We start from the raw sequence: 12083 nt of genomic DNA on the forward strand, positions 1-12083 counted from the left end.
GTACAACAGCAGAGTATCTGGCGCGAAAATTAAAGGTTTAAAAGTAGAGACACTGTGTATAGCAAAGTATAGCATGATTAAGTGGCATTGGTCACAAAACGTTGCTCTTTTATATATGTCTGAATAAAGATAGTTAATTATACTTTGGTGCTGTGGACATTCTAAATCTCTGATACTTGGAGGGGTTAGGCAGTTTTACCCCAGTCTTCACGAGCACCTTTTGCAGTGGTGCTGACCCATGCTTTTTATTTCGGATTCATTTGGGAGGGGACATTCCTAGAACGTGACCATTTTATGATGAAAGTGGATGATAACAATAAGAACATTAAATTAACCTATTCAGCTGACCAACACAAAATATGTTTCTTTGATTTGACTATATTTAAGAATGATGATGGATTCATCAACACTACCATTTACCGTTAAGAAATGGCCACTAACGCACTCTCACACAAATCCATTGATCACCCACCATGTACCCTGAAGGCCATCCCGTATGGGGAATTCCTACGCCTTCGACGCAACTGCTCAAGTGCTGAAATATATTTGACAGAAAGTGATGCTTTAATGCAGAGATTAATTGCAAGAGGGTATCAATAGTGAATATCAAAAGAGATCAGTTACTTGTTAAATGTATTAAATTCAGTGAGACCAAATGGCATGAATGATTTTAACAACTTCTTTGTATACCTATAACTCATATAAACTATAGACTATATGAGTTATTTATCTCACTTACAATTTTCTTCACCTCATTATTTTTTATTTCCCTCTGATATAGTATTCATTCGCATATGGGATCATATTATATTCCACTTTATATTTTATATTCTATTACACCTCAACATGTGAATCTCACACTCAGTTTTTCTTTCATCAATGAAAAACTCTTTTACTGTTTTTATACACTTGATTAAGAATAATGTACACTATGTTCACTTTTAAGCCAACTTTTATTTTGTCTTATTTTGTTGTTTCACTACATTTTGGTACTTTTAATACACTTTTTTAATTATTGCCATCTGGACATTAAGGATACCATCTACTAGAATACATTGAATTTACATTTAATCCTCCTAAGTATCATTACACCTTTCCTAAGTATCATTTGATTCTATAACTAGAACCAGCCATTAGCCTGTACAACTACCACTATGAGGGTAGTCTTACTTTGTAAGCATCACTATTTAGTGGATTACATGTTTTTGATCAGTAAATGTATTCTTCATCATTTAACAGGATTTTTAGTCTAAATCCACATCGATTATGTCATCATTTGCAATGTGCATATACTTTTCTTCTGTTATGTGTGATCAGTCCACGGGTCATCATTACTTCTGGGATATAACTCCTCCCCAACAGGAAATGCAAGAGGATTCACCCAGCAGAGCTGCATATAGCTCCTCCCCTCTACGTCAGTCCCAGTCATTCTCTTGCACCCAACGACTAGATAGGATGTGTGAGAGGACTATGGTGATTATACTTAGTTTTTATGACTTCAATCAAAAGTTTGTTATTTTACAATAGCACCGGAGCGTGTTATTACTTCTCTGGCAGAGTTTGAGGAAGAATCTACCAGAGTTTTTTACTATGATTTTAACCGGAGTAGTTAAGATCATATTGCTGTTCTCGGCCATCTGAGGGAGGTAAAAGCTTCAGATCAGGGGACAGCGGGCAGATGAATCTGCATTGAGGTATGTAGCAGTTTTTATTTTCTGAATGGAATTGATGAGAAAATCCTGCCATACCGTTATAATGACATGTATGTATACACTTCGGTATTCTGGGGATGGTATTTCACCGGAACTACTCTGTTAAAAGTCACTAATCCTTTTAATAAGTATTTATCATGTTAAACGTTTTTGCTGGAATGTAGAATCGTTTACATTTCTGAGGTACTGAGTGAATAAATATTTGGGCATTATTTTCCACTTGGCAGTTGTTTGGTTTTAATTGTGACAGTTTCGTTTCTCTTCACTGCTGTGTGTGAGGGGGAGGGGCCGTTTTTGGCGCTCTTTGCTACGCATTAAAAAAATTCCAGTCAGTTACTCTTATATTTCCTGCATGATCCGGTTCATCTCTGACAGATCTCAGGGGTCTTCAAACTTCCTTGGAGGGAGGTAGATTCTCTCAGCAGAGCTGTGAGAATTTTATATTGACTGTGAATAAAAACGTTGCTCTGTAATTTTATGTCAAATTTAATTATTGTTATTTTACTAATGGAAAACCTTTGCTAAAAGTTGTGTTATTTTAAAGTTTGATGCTATAACTGTTTTTCAGTTCATTGTTTCAACTGTCATTTAATCGTTTAGTACCTCTTTGAGGCACAGTACGTTTTTGCTAAAAAAGATTATAACCAAGTTGCAAGTTTATTGCTAGTGTGTTAAACATGTCTGACTCAGAGGAAGATATCTGTGTCATTTGTTCCAATGCCAAGGTGGAGCCCAATAGAAATTTATGTACTAACTGTATTGATGCTACTTTAAATAAAAGTCAATCTGTACAATTTGAACAAATTTCACCAAACAGCGAGGGGAGAGTTATGCCGACTAACTCGCCTCACGCGGCAGTACCTGCATCTCCCGCCCGGGAGGTGCGTGATATTATGGCGCCTAATACATCTGGGCGGCCATTACAGATAACATTACAAGATATGGCTACTGTTATGACTGAAGTTTTGTCTAAATTACCAGAACTAAGAGGCAAGCGTGATCACTCTGGGGTGAGAACAGAGTGCGCTGACAATACTAGGGCCATGTCTGATACTGCGTCACAGCTTGCAGAGCATGAGGACGGAGAGCTTCATTCTGTAGGTGACGGTTCTGATCCAAACAGATTGGATTCAGATATTTCAAATTTTAAATTTAAATTGGAGAACCTCCGTGTATTACTAGGGGAGGTCTTAGCAGCTCTCAATGATTGTAACACCGTTGCAATACCAGAGAAACTGTGTAGGTTGGATAAATACTTTGCGGTACCGGCGAGTACTGACGTTTTTCCTATACCTAAGAGACTAACTGAAATTGTTACTAAGGAGTGGGATAGACCCGGTGTGCCGTTCTCACCCCCTCCAATATTTAGAAAGATGTTTCCAATAGACACCACCACTCGGGACTTATGGCAAACGGTCCCTAAGGTGGAGGGAGCAGTTTCTACTTTAGCTAAGCGTACCACTATCCCGGTGGAGGATAGCTGTGCTTTTTCAGATCCAATGGATAAAAAATTAGAGGGTTACCTTAAGAAAATGTTTGTTCAACAAGGTTTTATATTGCAACCCCTTGCATGTATCGCGCCGATTACGGCTGCGGCAGCATTTTGGATTGAGTCTCTGGAAGAGAACCTTAGTTCATCTACGCTAGACGACATTACGGACAGGCTTAGAGTCCTTAAACTAGCTAATTCATTCATTTCGGAGGCCGTAGTACATTTAACCAAACTTACGGCTAAGAACTCAGGATTCGCCATACAGGCACGTAGGGCGCTGTGGCTAAAATCCTGGTCAGCTGATGTTACTTCTAAGTCCAAATTACTTAATATACCTTTCAAGGGGCAGTCTTTATTTGGGCCCGGTTTGAAAGAAATTATCGCTGACATTACAGGAGGTAAGGGCCACGCCCTACCTCAAGACAAAGCCAAAGCTAAGGCTAGACAGTCTAATTTTCGTCCCTTTCGGAATTTCAAAACAGGAGCAGCATCAACCTCCACTGCACCAAAACAGGAGGGAGCTGTTGCTCGTTACAGGCAAGGCTGGAAGCCTAACCAGTCCTGGAACAAGAGCAAGCAGGCCAGGAAACCTGCTGCTGCCCCAAAGACAGCATGAACCGAGAGCCCCCGATCCGGGACCGGATCTAGTGGGGGGCAGACTTTCTCTCTTCGCCCAGGCCTGGGCAAGAGATGTTCAGGATCCCTGGGCGCTAGAGATCATATCTCAGGGATACCTTCTAGACTTCAAATTATCTCCCCCAAGAGGGAGATTTCATCTGTCAAGGTTGTCAACAAACCAGATAAAGAAAGAAGCGTTTCTACGCTGTGTACAAGATCTGTTATTAATGGGAGTGATCCATCCGGTTCCGCGGTCGGAACAAGGACAAGGGTTCTACTCAAACCTGTTTGTGGTCCCCAAAAAAGAGGGAACTTTCAGGCCAATCTTAGATTTAAAGATTCTAAACAAATTCCTAAGAGTTCCATCGTTCAAAATGGAAACTATTCGGACAATCTTACCCATGATCCAAAAGGGTCAGTACATGACCACAGTGGATTTAAAAGATGCTTACCTTCACATACCGATTCACAAAGATCATCACCGGTATCTAAGGTTTGCCTTCTTAGACAGGCACTACCAGTTTGTAGCTCTTCCATTCGGATTGGCTACGGCTCCAAGAATCTTCACAAAGGTTCTGGGTGCCCTTCTGGCGGTACTAAGACCGCGAGGGATTTCGGTAGCTCCGTACCTAGACGACATTCTAATACAAGCTTCAAGCTTTCAAACTGCCAAGTCTCATACAGAGTTAGTTCTGGCATTTCTAAGGTCGCATGGATGGAAAGTGAACGAAAAGAAGAGTTCTCTTTTTCCTCTCACAAGAGTTCCATTCTTGGGGACTCTTATAGATTCTGTAGAAATGAAGATTTACCTGACAGAAGACAGGTTAACAAAGCTTCAAAATGCATGCCGTGTCCTTCATTCCATTCAACACCCGTCAGTAGCTCAATGCATGGAGGTGATCGGCTTAATGGTAGCGGCAATGGACATAGTACCTTTTGCACGCCTACACCTCAGACCGCTGCAATTGTGCATGCTAAGTCAGTGGAATGGGGATTACTCAGATTTGTCCCCTACTCTGAATCTGAATCAAGAGACCAGAAATTCTCTTCTATGGTGGCTTTATCGGCCACACCTGTCCAGGGGGATGCCATTCAGCAGGCCAGACTGGACAATTGTAACAACAGACGCCAGCCTACTAGGTTGGGGCGCTGTCTGGAATTCTCTGAAGGCTCAGGGACTATGGAATCAGGAGGAGAGTCTCCTTCCAATAAACATCCTGGAATTGAGAGCAGTTCTCAATGCCCTTCTGGCTTGGCCCCAATTAACAACTCGGGGGTTCATCAGGTTTCAGTCGGACAACATCACGACTGTAGCTTACATCAACCATCAGGGAGGGACAAGAAGCTCCCTAGCAATGATGGAAGTATCAAAGATAATTCGCTGGGCAGAGTCTCACTCTTGCCACCTGTCAGCAATCCACATCCCGGGAGTGGAGAACTGGGAGGCGGATTTCTTGAGTCGCCAGACTTTTCATCCGGGGGAGTGGGAACTTCATCCGGAGGTCTTTGCCCAAATACTTCGACGTTGGGGCAAACCAGAGATAGATCTCATGGCGTCTCGCCAGAACGCCAAACTTCCTCACTACGGGTCCAGATCCAGGGATCCGGGAGCGGTTCTGATAGATGCTTTGACAGCACCTTGGAACTTCGGGATGGCTTATGTGTTTCCACCCTTCCCGCTGCTTCCTCGATTGATTGCCAAAATCAAACAGGAGAGAGCATCAGTGATTCTAATAGCGCCTGCATGGCCACGCAGGACTTGGTATGCAGATCTAGTGGACATGTCATCCTGTCCGCCTTGGTCTCTACCTCTAAGACAGGACCTTCTGATACAGGGTCCATTCAAACATCAAAATCTAACTTCTCTGAAGCTGACTGCTTGGAAATTGAACGCTTGATTTTATCAAAACGTGGTTTTTCTGAGTCGGTTATTGATACCCTGATACAGGCTAGGAAGCCTGTTACCAGAAGGATTTACCATAAAATATGGCGTAAATACCTATACTGGTGCGAATCCAAAGGTTACTCCTGGAGTAAGGTTAGGATCGCTAGGATATTGTCCTTTCTACAAGAAGGTTTAGAAAAGGGTTTATCAGCTAGTTCATTAAAGGGACAGATTTCAGCTCTGTCCATCTTGTTACACAGGCGTCTGTCAGAAAATCCAGACGTCCAGGCCTTTTGTCAGGCTTTAGCTAGGATCAAGCCTGTGTTTAAAGCTGTTGCTCCGCCATGGAGTTTAAACTTAGTTCTTAACGTTTTACAGGGTGTTCCGTTTGAACCCCTTCATTCCATTGATATAAAATTGTTATCTTGGAAAGTTCTGTTTTTAATGGCTATTTCCTCGGCTCGAAGAGTCTCTGAGTTATCAGCCTTACATTGTGATTCTCCTTATCTGATTTTTCACTCAGACAAGGTAGTTCTGCGTACTAAACCTGGGTTCTTACCTAAGGTAGTCACTAACAGGAATATCAATCAAGAGATTGTTGTTCCATCCTTGTGTCCAAATCCTTCTTCAAAGAAGGAACGTCTTCTACACAATCTGGATGTAGTTCGTGCCCTCAAGTTCTACTTGCAGGCAACTAAAGATTTTCGCCAAACTTCTTCCCTGTTTGTCGTTTATTCTGGACAGAGGAGAGGTCAAAAAGCTTCTGCTACCTCTCTCTCCTTTTGGCTTCGTAGCATAATACGTTTAGCCTATGAGACTGCTGGACAGCAGCCTCCTGAAAGAATTACAGCTCACTCCACTAGAGCTGTGGCTTCCACTTGGGCCTTTAAGAATGAGGCCTCTGTTGAACAGATTTGCAAGGCTGCAACTTGGTCTTCGCTTCATACTTTTTCCAAATTTTACAAATTTGACACTTTTGCTTCTTCGGAGGCTATTTTTGGGAGAAAGGTTCTTCAGGCAGTGGTTCCTTCTGTATAATGAGCCTGCCTATCCCTCCCGTCATCCGTGTACTTTTGCTTTGGTATTGGTATCCCAGAAGTAATGATGACCCGTGGACTGATCACACATAACAGAAGAAAACATAATTTATGCTTACCTGATAAATTCCTTTCTTCTGTTGTGTGATCAGTCCACGGCCCGCCCTGTTTTAAGGCAGGTAAATATCTTTTAAATTATACTCCAGTCACCACTTCACCCTTGGTTACTCCTTTCTCGTTGATTCTTGGTCGAATGACTGGGACTGACGTAGAGGGGAGGAGCTATATGCAGCTCTGCTGGGTGAATCCTCTTGCATTTCCTGTTGGGGAGGAGTTATATCCCAGAAGTAATGATGACCCGTGGACTGATCACACAACAGAAGAAAGGAATTTATCAGGTAAGCATAAATTATGTTTTTTCACCTCAGCATGACACATTACCACTATGATAATCCCTAATCAGGGATCATACAGATACTCTATAGTTTCTTAACTTATTAAATATCTATGGCAATATTGATACCAGCATATGTAAGTAGATTTAGGATTGATTGCATAAAGCAATCTTGTATTAAAACACTTTTTTCATCCAGTATAGATTATAAATATGTAAGGCTTATTCATGTTCATCTTTCCGATAATAAACTTTATGATAAGGGTCCAAACTCTCATGTTTACATGTATTGTATGGTATATTTTACGCAATTATAAATTTGTATGCATAAATTTATGAATAATGCTAAATTTAGCACAATATTATAGAGCATACCATCGTATCCTAAATTAGGAATTTGTAAATTCAGCTGACTATCCCCACATTGTGATATGATGAACAATATTTACAAGCCTTTTACATCACACTCTCTATCAGCTAAATTACGAGTTTTGCGATATGAGTGAAAAAGCAGCGTTATGGGTTATAACGCTGCTTTTTCACTACCACTGCTATTACGAGTCTTTTCAAAAAAAGCTGTACCGCACACTTTTTTGGCCGTAATGCAAATTAACTTACGCAATTTGCGTAAAGTCTTTTTTCAATGGGACTTCCATAGCGCCGATATTAAAAGCTTTTTCTGGGAGGCCAAAAAGTGAGCTGTACAGCCTATACCACAAGATTCGTAACGCAATCTAAAGTCAGTAGTTATGAGTTTTACGCTACAAAATTTAGCCTAAAACTCATAATTAAAGTGTTAAAAAGTACACTAACACCCATAAACTACCTATTAACCCCTAAACCGAGGCCCTCCTGCATCGCAAACACTAAAATAAAATTATTAACCCCTAATCTGCCGCTCCGGACATCGCCGCCACTATAATAAACATATTAACCCCTAAACCTAACCCTAAATCTAACCCTAACACCCCCTAACTTTAATATATATATAAAATAAATCTAAATAAAACCAACTATTAATAACTAAATAATTCCTATTAAAAACTAAATATTTACCTGTAAAATAAACCCTAAGATAGCTACAATATATCTAAGTTACATTGGCCTCTAGTTATCAAGCTGTCATCCTCAAATACGCTGGAATTCCGCAGCGTATTTGTGGCGAGGCTGATTCGCCTAAGTTATCAAGCCCTACACACCGGCAAAAGTAGAATTTAGTGACATAAGCTTCAATCCGCCGGACTCAGTCCGACACAGATCGATTCTTACGTCACTCCAGATGTTCCACACACAAGTTCGGCACAATCTGACTACTTTTGCTAGTTATCAAAAAACTAGCAGGTACGCTCGGCACTTTTCTGGCCCAGCGTACCTGGTTTTCAATCCGCCGCCCTGGAGGTGGCGGATCCCATAGGAATCAATGGGAGTCTGACCATAGCGAAAGTTCATGTTCGCTGCTGCACGACATCCCATTGATTCCTATGGGAGCTGTCTACACCTAACACCCTAACATGTACCCCGAGTCTAAAAACCCCTAATCTACACCACCGCAACTAAATAAATGTATTACCCCCTAAACCGCCACTCCCGGAGCCCACCGCCACTCTAATAAACTGATTAACCCCTAAACCGCCGCTCCCGGAGCCCACCGCCACTCTAATAAACTGATTAACCCATAAACTGCCGCTCCCGGAGCCCACCGCCACTCTAATAAACTGATTAACCCCTAAACTGCTGCTCCCAGACCCCGCCGCCATTATAATAAATATGTTAACCCCTAAACCGCCGCTCCCGGACCCCGCCACAACTATAATATATATGTTAACCCCTAAACCGCCGCTCCCGGACCCCCCTGCAACTTACATAATACCTATTAACCCCTATCCTGCCCCCCCTACACCGCCACCACTATAATAAATTTATTAACCCCTATCCTGCCCCCCCTACACCTCCGCAACTATAATAAAATGATTAACCCCTAAACCTAAGTCTAACCCTAACACCCCCCTAACTTAAATATTAATTAAATACATCTAAATATTATAACTCTTATTAACTAAATTAATCCTATTTAAAAATAAATACCTTTAAAATAAACCCTAATATAGCTACAATATAAATAATAATTATATTGTAGCTATTTTAGGATTTATTTTTATTTTACAGGCAAATTTCAATTTAATTTAACTAGGTACAATAGCTATTAAATAGTTAATAACTATTTAATAGCTACCTAGTTAAAATAAAGAGAAATTTACCTGTAAAATAAAAACTAACCTAAGTTACAATAACACCTAACACTACACTATCATTAAATAAATTATTCCTATTTAAAACAAAATTCTTACCTGTAAAATAAACCCTAAGATAGCTACAATGTAATTAATAATTACATTGTAGCTCTTTTAGGATTTATATTTATTTTACAGGTAACTTTGTATTTATTTTAGCTAGTTAGAATAGTTATTAAATAGTTATTAACGGGGGCGGAGCCAACTTCCAAAGGAACCAGACGTGCATGTGTGGAGCTCCTGGCTCCAATTAGACTTAAACCTTATTTATTTACCCCTTGGATATAATTCTTTCAAGCTACAAAGTGATCCTGTGATCCTCATTACTTTTAAAGATCTGGCAAGTGTTCAAGTGGTTACTCTTGGTTGGTGGATTCCTTTAAAAAAATGACAAAGACGGAGGCCTTAAACAGATGGATGGAGGACATGGCGCAGCTCTTGCATGAACATTTTATCAGACTAGAGATCACACTACTTGAGAGCTATGCTTCAATTAAAGAGCCTACGCATGCTGCCCTTAACCTGACTAAAGCTGATTCTATTTTGGATCAGAGCAACGGCATTGAATCGGTAACTCCCGAATCCCCTATACTGGTATACACCCTATACCGGGGTTATCCGACGAGACACCAGAACTCATTACCACGCTCCCAAATTTACCTCCAGCTGCGAGGCGCATGTTGTCTCTGGCCTGCGGCCATGACAGGGGGACTTTCCCTTCGCTGCGGGATGACGGCGCAGGAGTGATGGAATCTACACATGGCACTGCCACTGCCAGGTACGATGTGAGAGATAGCCCTCCTGAGCACTCAGGTTCTTTTTCTCCTTGCTCTTTAGACCACGGGTGTGCTATTTCTGGAGCTCCGGAGTTGAAAGCTTTTGCTCCGGTAAACTTACCACAGACGCACAGAGCCGAGATGAAAAGAGCACAACTGTCACTTCTACTCTCTCTTGGGCCACGGTTTACCGGTGCTGTATTTTCGCTGGGTAAAGTAAGCCTTATCTGTCTTAGTTCATTGAAGCCCGGGCATAAGGATCCTAACTTACTACAAAAAAGGGGAATTGGCTAACTTGACTTAGAAACATCACTTCTTTGAAAGGTGCTGAACCTTGGGGACATTCATATTTGGCTAGTGATAAATAGAATCCTGAATTTAAGAACGATATTAAACTGGCTCCTGTAACTGCTCTCCTATGCAAACTTACTGATTTGAGCCTACACTGAACAGTTGGACAATTCTATCTGTAAAGGTGTCATATAGACCATATATCCTTCTGGCATGTCCTAACATAGAATAACATACTACCTTAAAGCCTGTGATATTACATGCTCATGAATGTTCTTGTTTTATCTATATCCTTAGTTTATCTAGCGGTTATATTTGTTAAAGTTTCTATCCAGAGCCTGTACCTAAAAATGACATGATCCCTTCAATAGTCTGCTTAACCATGTTTTGTTTATAGGGTTCCGTATTGCTTATTGTTAAACAGTATATACAACCTCCACCATTCTTCCCAAAATTACAAAACATATAGTTGGTTTATTTGTATTTACCCTAACTATGCTATAATAGTCACCTTGTGTAGCCATGATCTACTAGTATAACATTATATACAGCCTCCATTATTCTTCCCAAAAATTACATTCTATATAGTTAGATATATTTGTATTTACCCTGACTATGCCATCATAGTTACCTTGTGTAGCAATGATATACTAGTATGGAGGATTCAACACTATGATTACAACCCTGAGAGGATTATAGAGTCATATGCCAATTTGTTTCCTACATCATATATATCATTGCTTAATACATATTAGTCCACAGTTAGGTCTTGCATTCCTTAGGATACTGTGCATTGTTCTGGATTATGTTCTGACATAGGTTAGTGAGCCAGTGGCTGCAACATGACATGGGCATCAGCTGGTCTATGTACCTGTGGAATGTTGTTTGTAAAGCGCCATATTGTAGCTAACTTTTAATGTACCCTACATTGTGATAAGCCCTATATTGCTACTTAGATTTAGCTCATTTTCTAACTCTATTCCTAGGTCACACCTGCAGGCTAGCACCTAGGATATTACTACATGGAGATTAGGCTGTCAGCGGCCGGGGCAGCAAGATTCTCTTTCCCTCCACATTAGCTAGGTGCAGACCTCTATCTACATCTAAGATCTTAGAGGCATGTAACTACTCAGTAACAAAACTGGCTTTCCTCAGTATCCTCATTTTAGCTAATGAATATTTTGATTCCTAAATATGATACGTACTCGATATACATCTATCCACGGTATTCAGACTACCACCTCCCCCCCCATAATATGTCTCCCAACCTGGGAGAATTTGCTACGCGGTCTATCTTGCTAATACCGCACCCTAAGTATTATACTGCATCTACATGTTACACAATATTATTTTAGCAAAAGAGAGGTGCATTCAGTATAACCTTTGATTGACATACTACTTGTCATCCTATTTTAAGTCACCACATTTTATATATTGCACTATTCCTACATACCCTATTGTGTTATCTAAGCATATAAATGGCGCCCTCTCTGTTGGTATTTCCTGTTTAACAGTTCTGTTGTGCTACCGCACCCCAAATATTATATTGCATCTACATATTATAGCATATTACTTTAGTGAAGGAGA

This window comes from Bombina bombina, chromosome 3, assembly GCF_027579735.1.
Source record: "Bombina bombina isolate aBomBom1 chromosome 3, aBomBom1.pri, whole genome shotgun sequence".
In the NCBI taxonomy this organism is placed as follows: domain Eukaryota; kingdom Metazoa; phylum Chordata; class Amphibia; order Anura; family Bombinatoridae; genus Bombina; species Bombina bombina.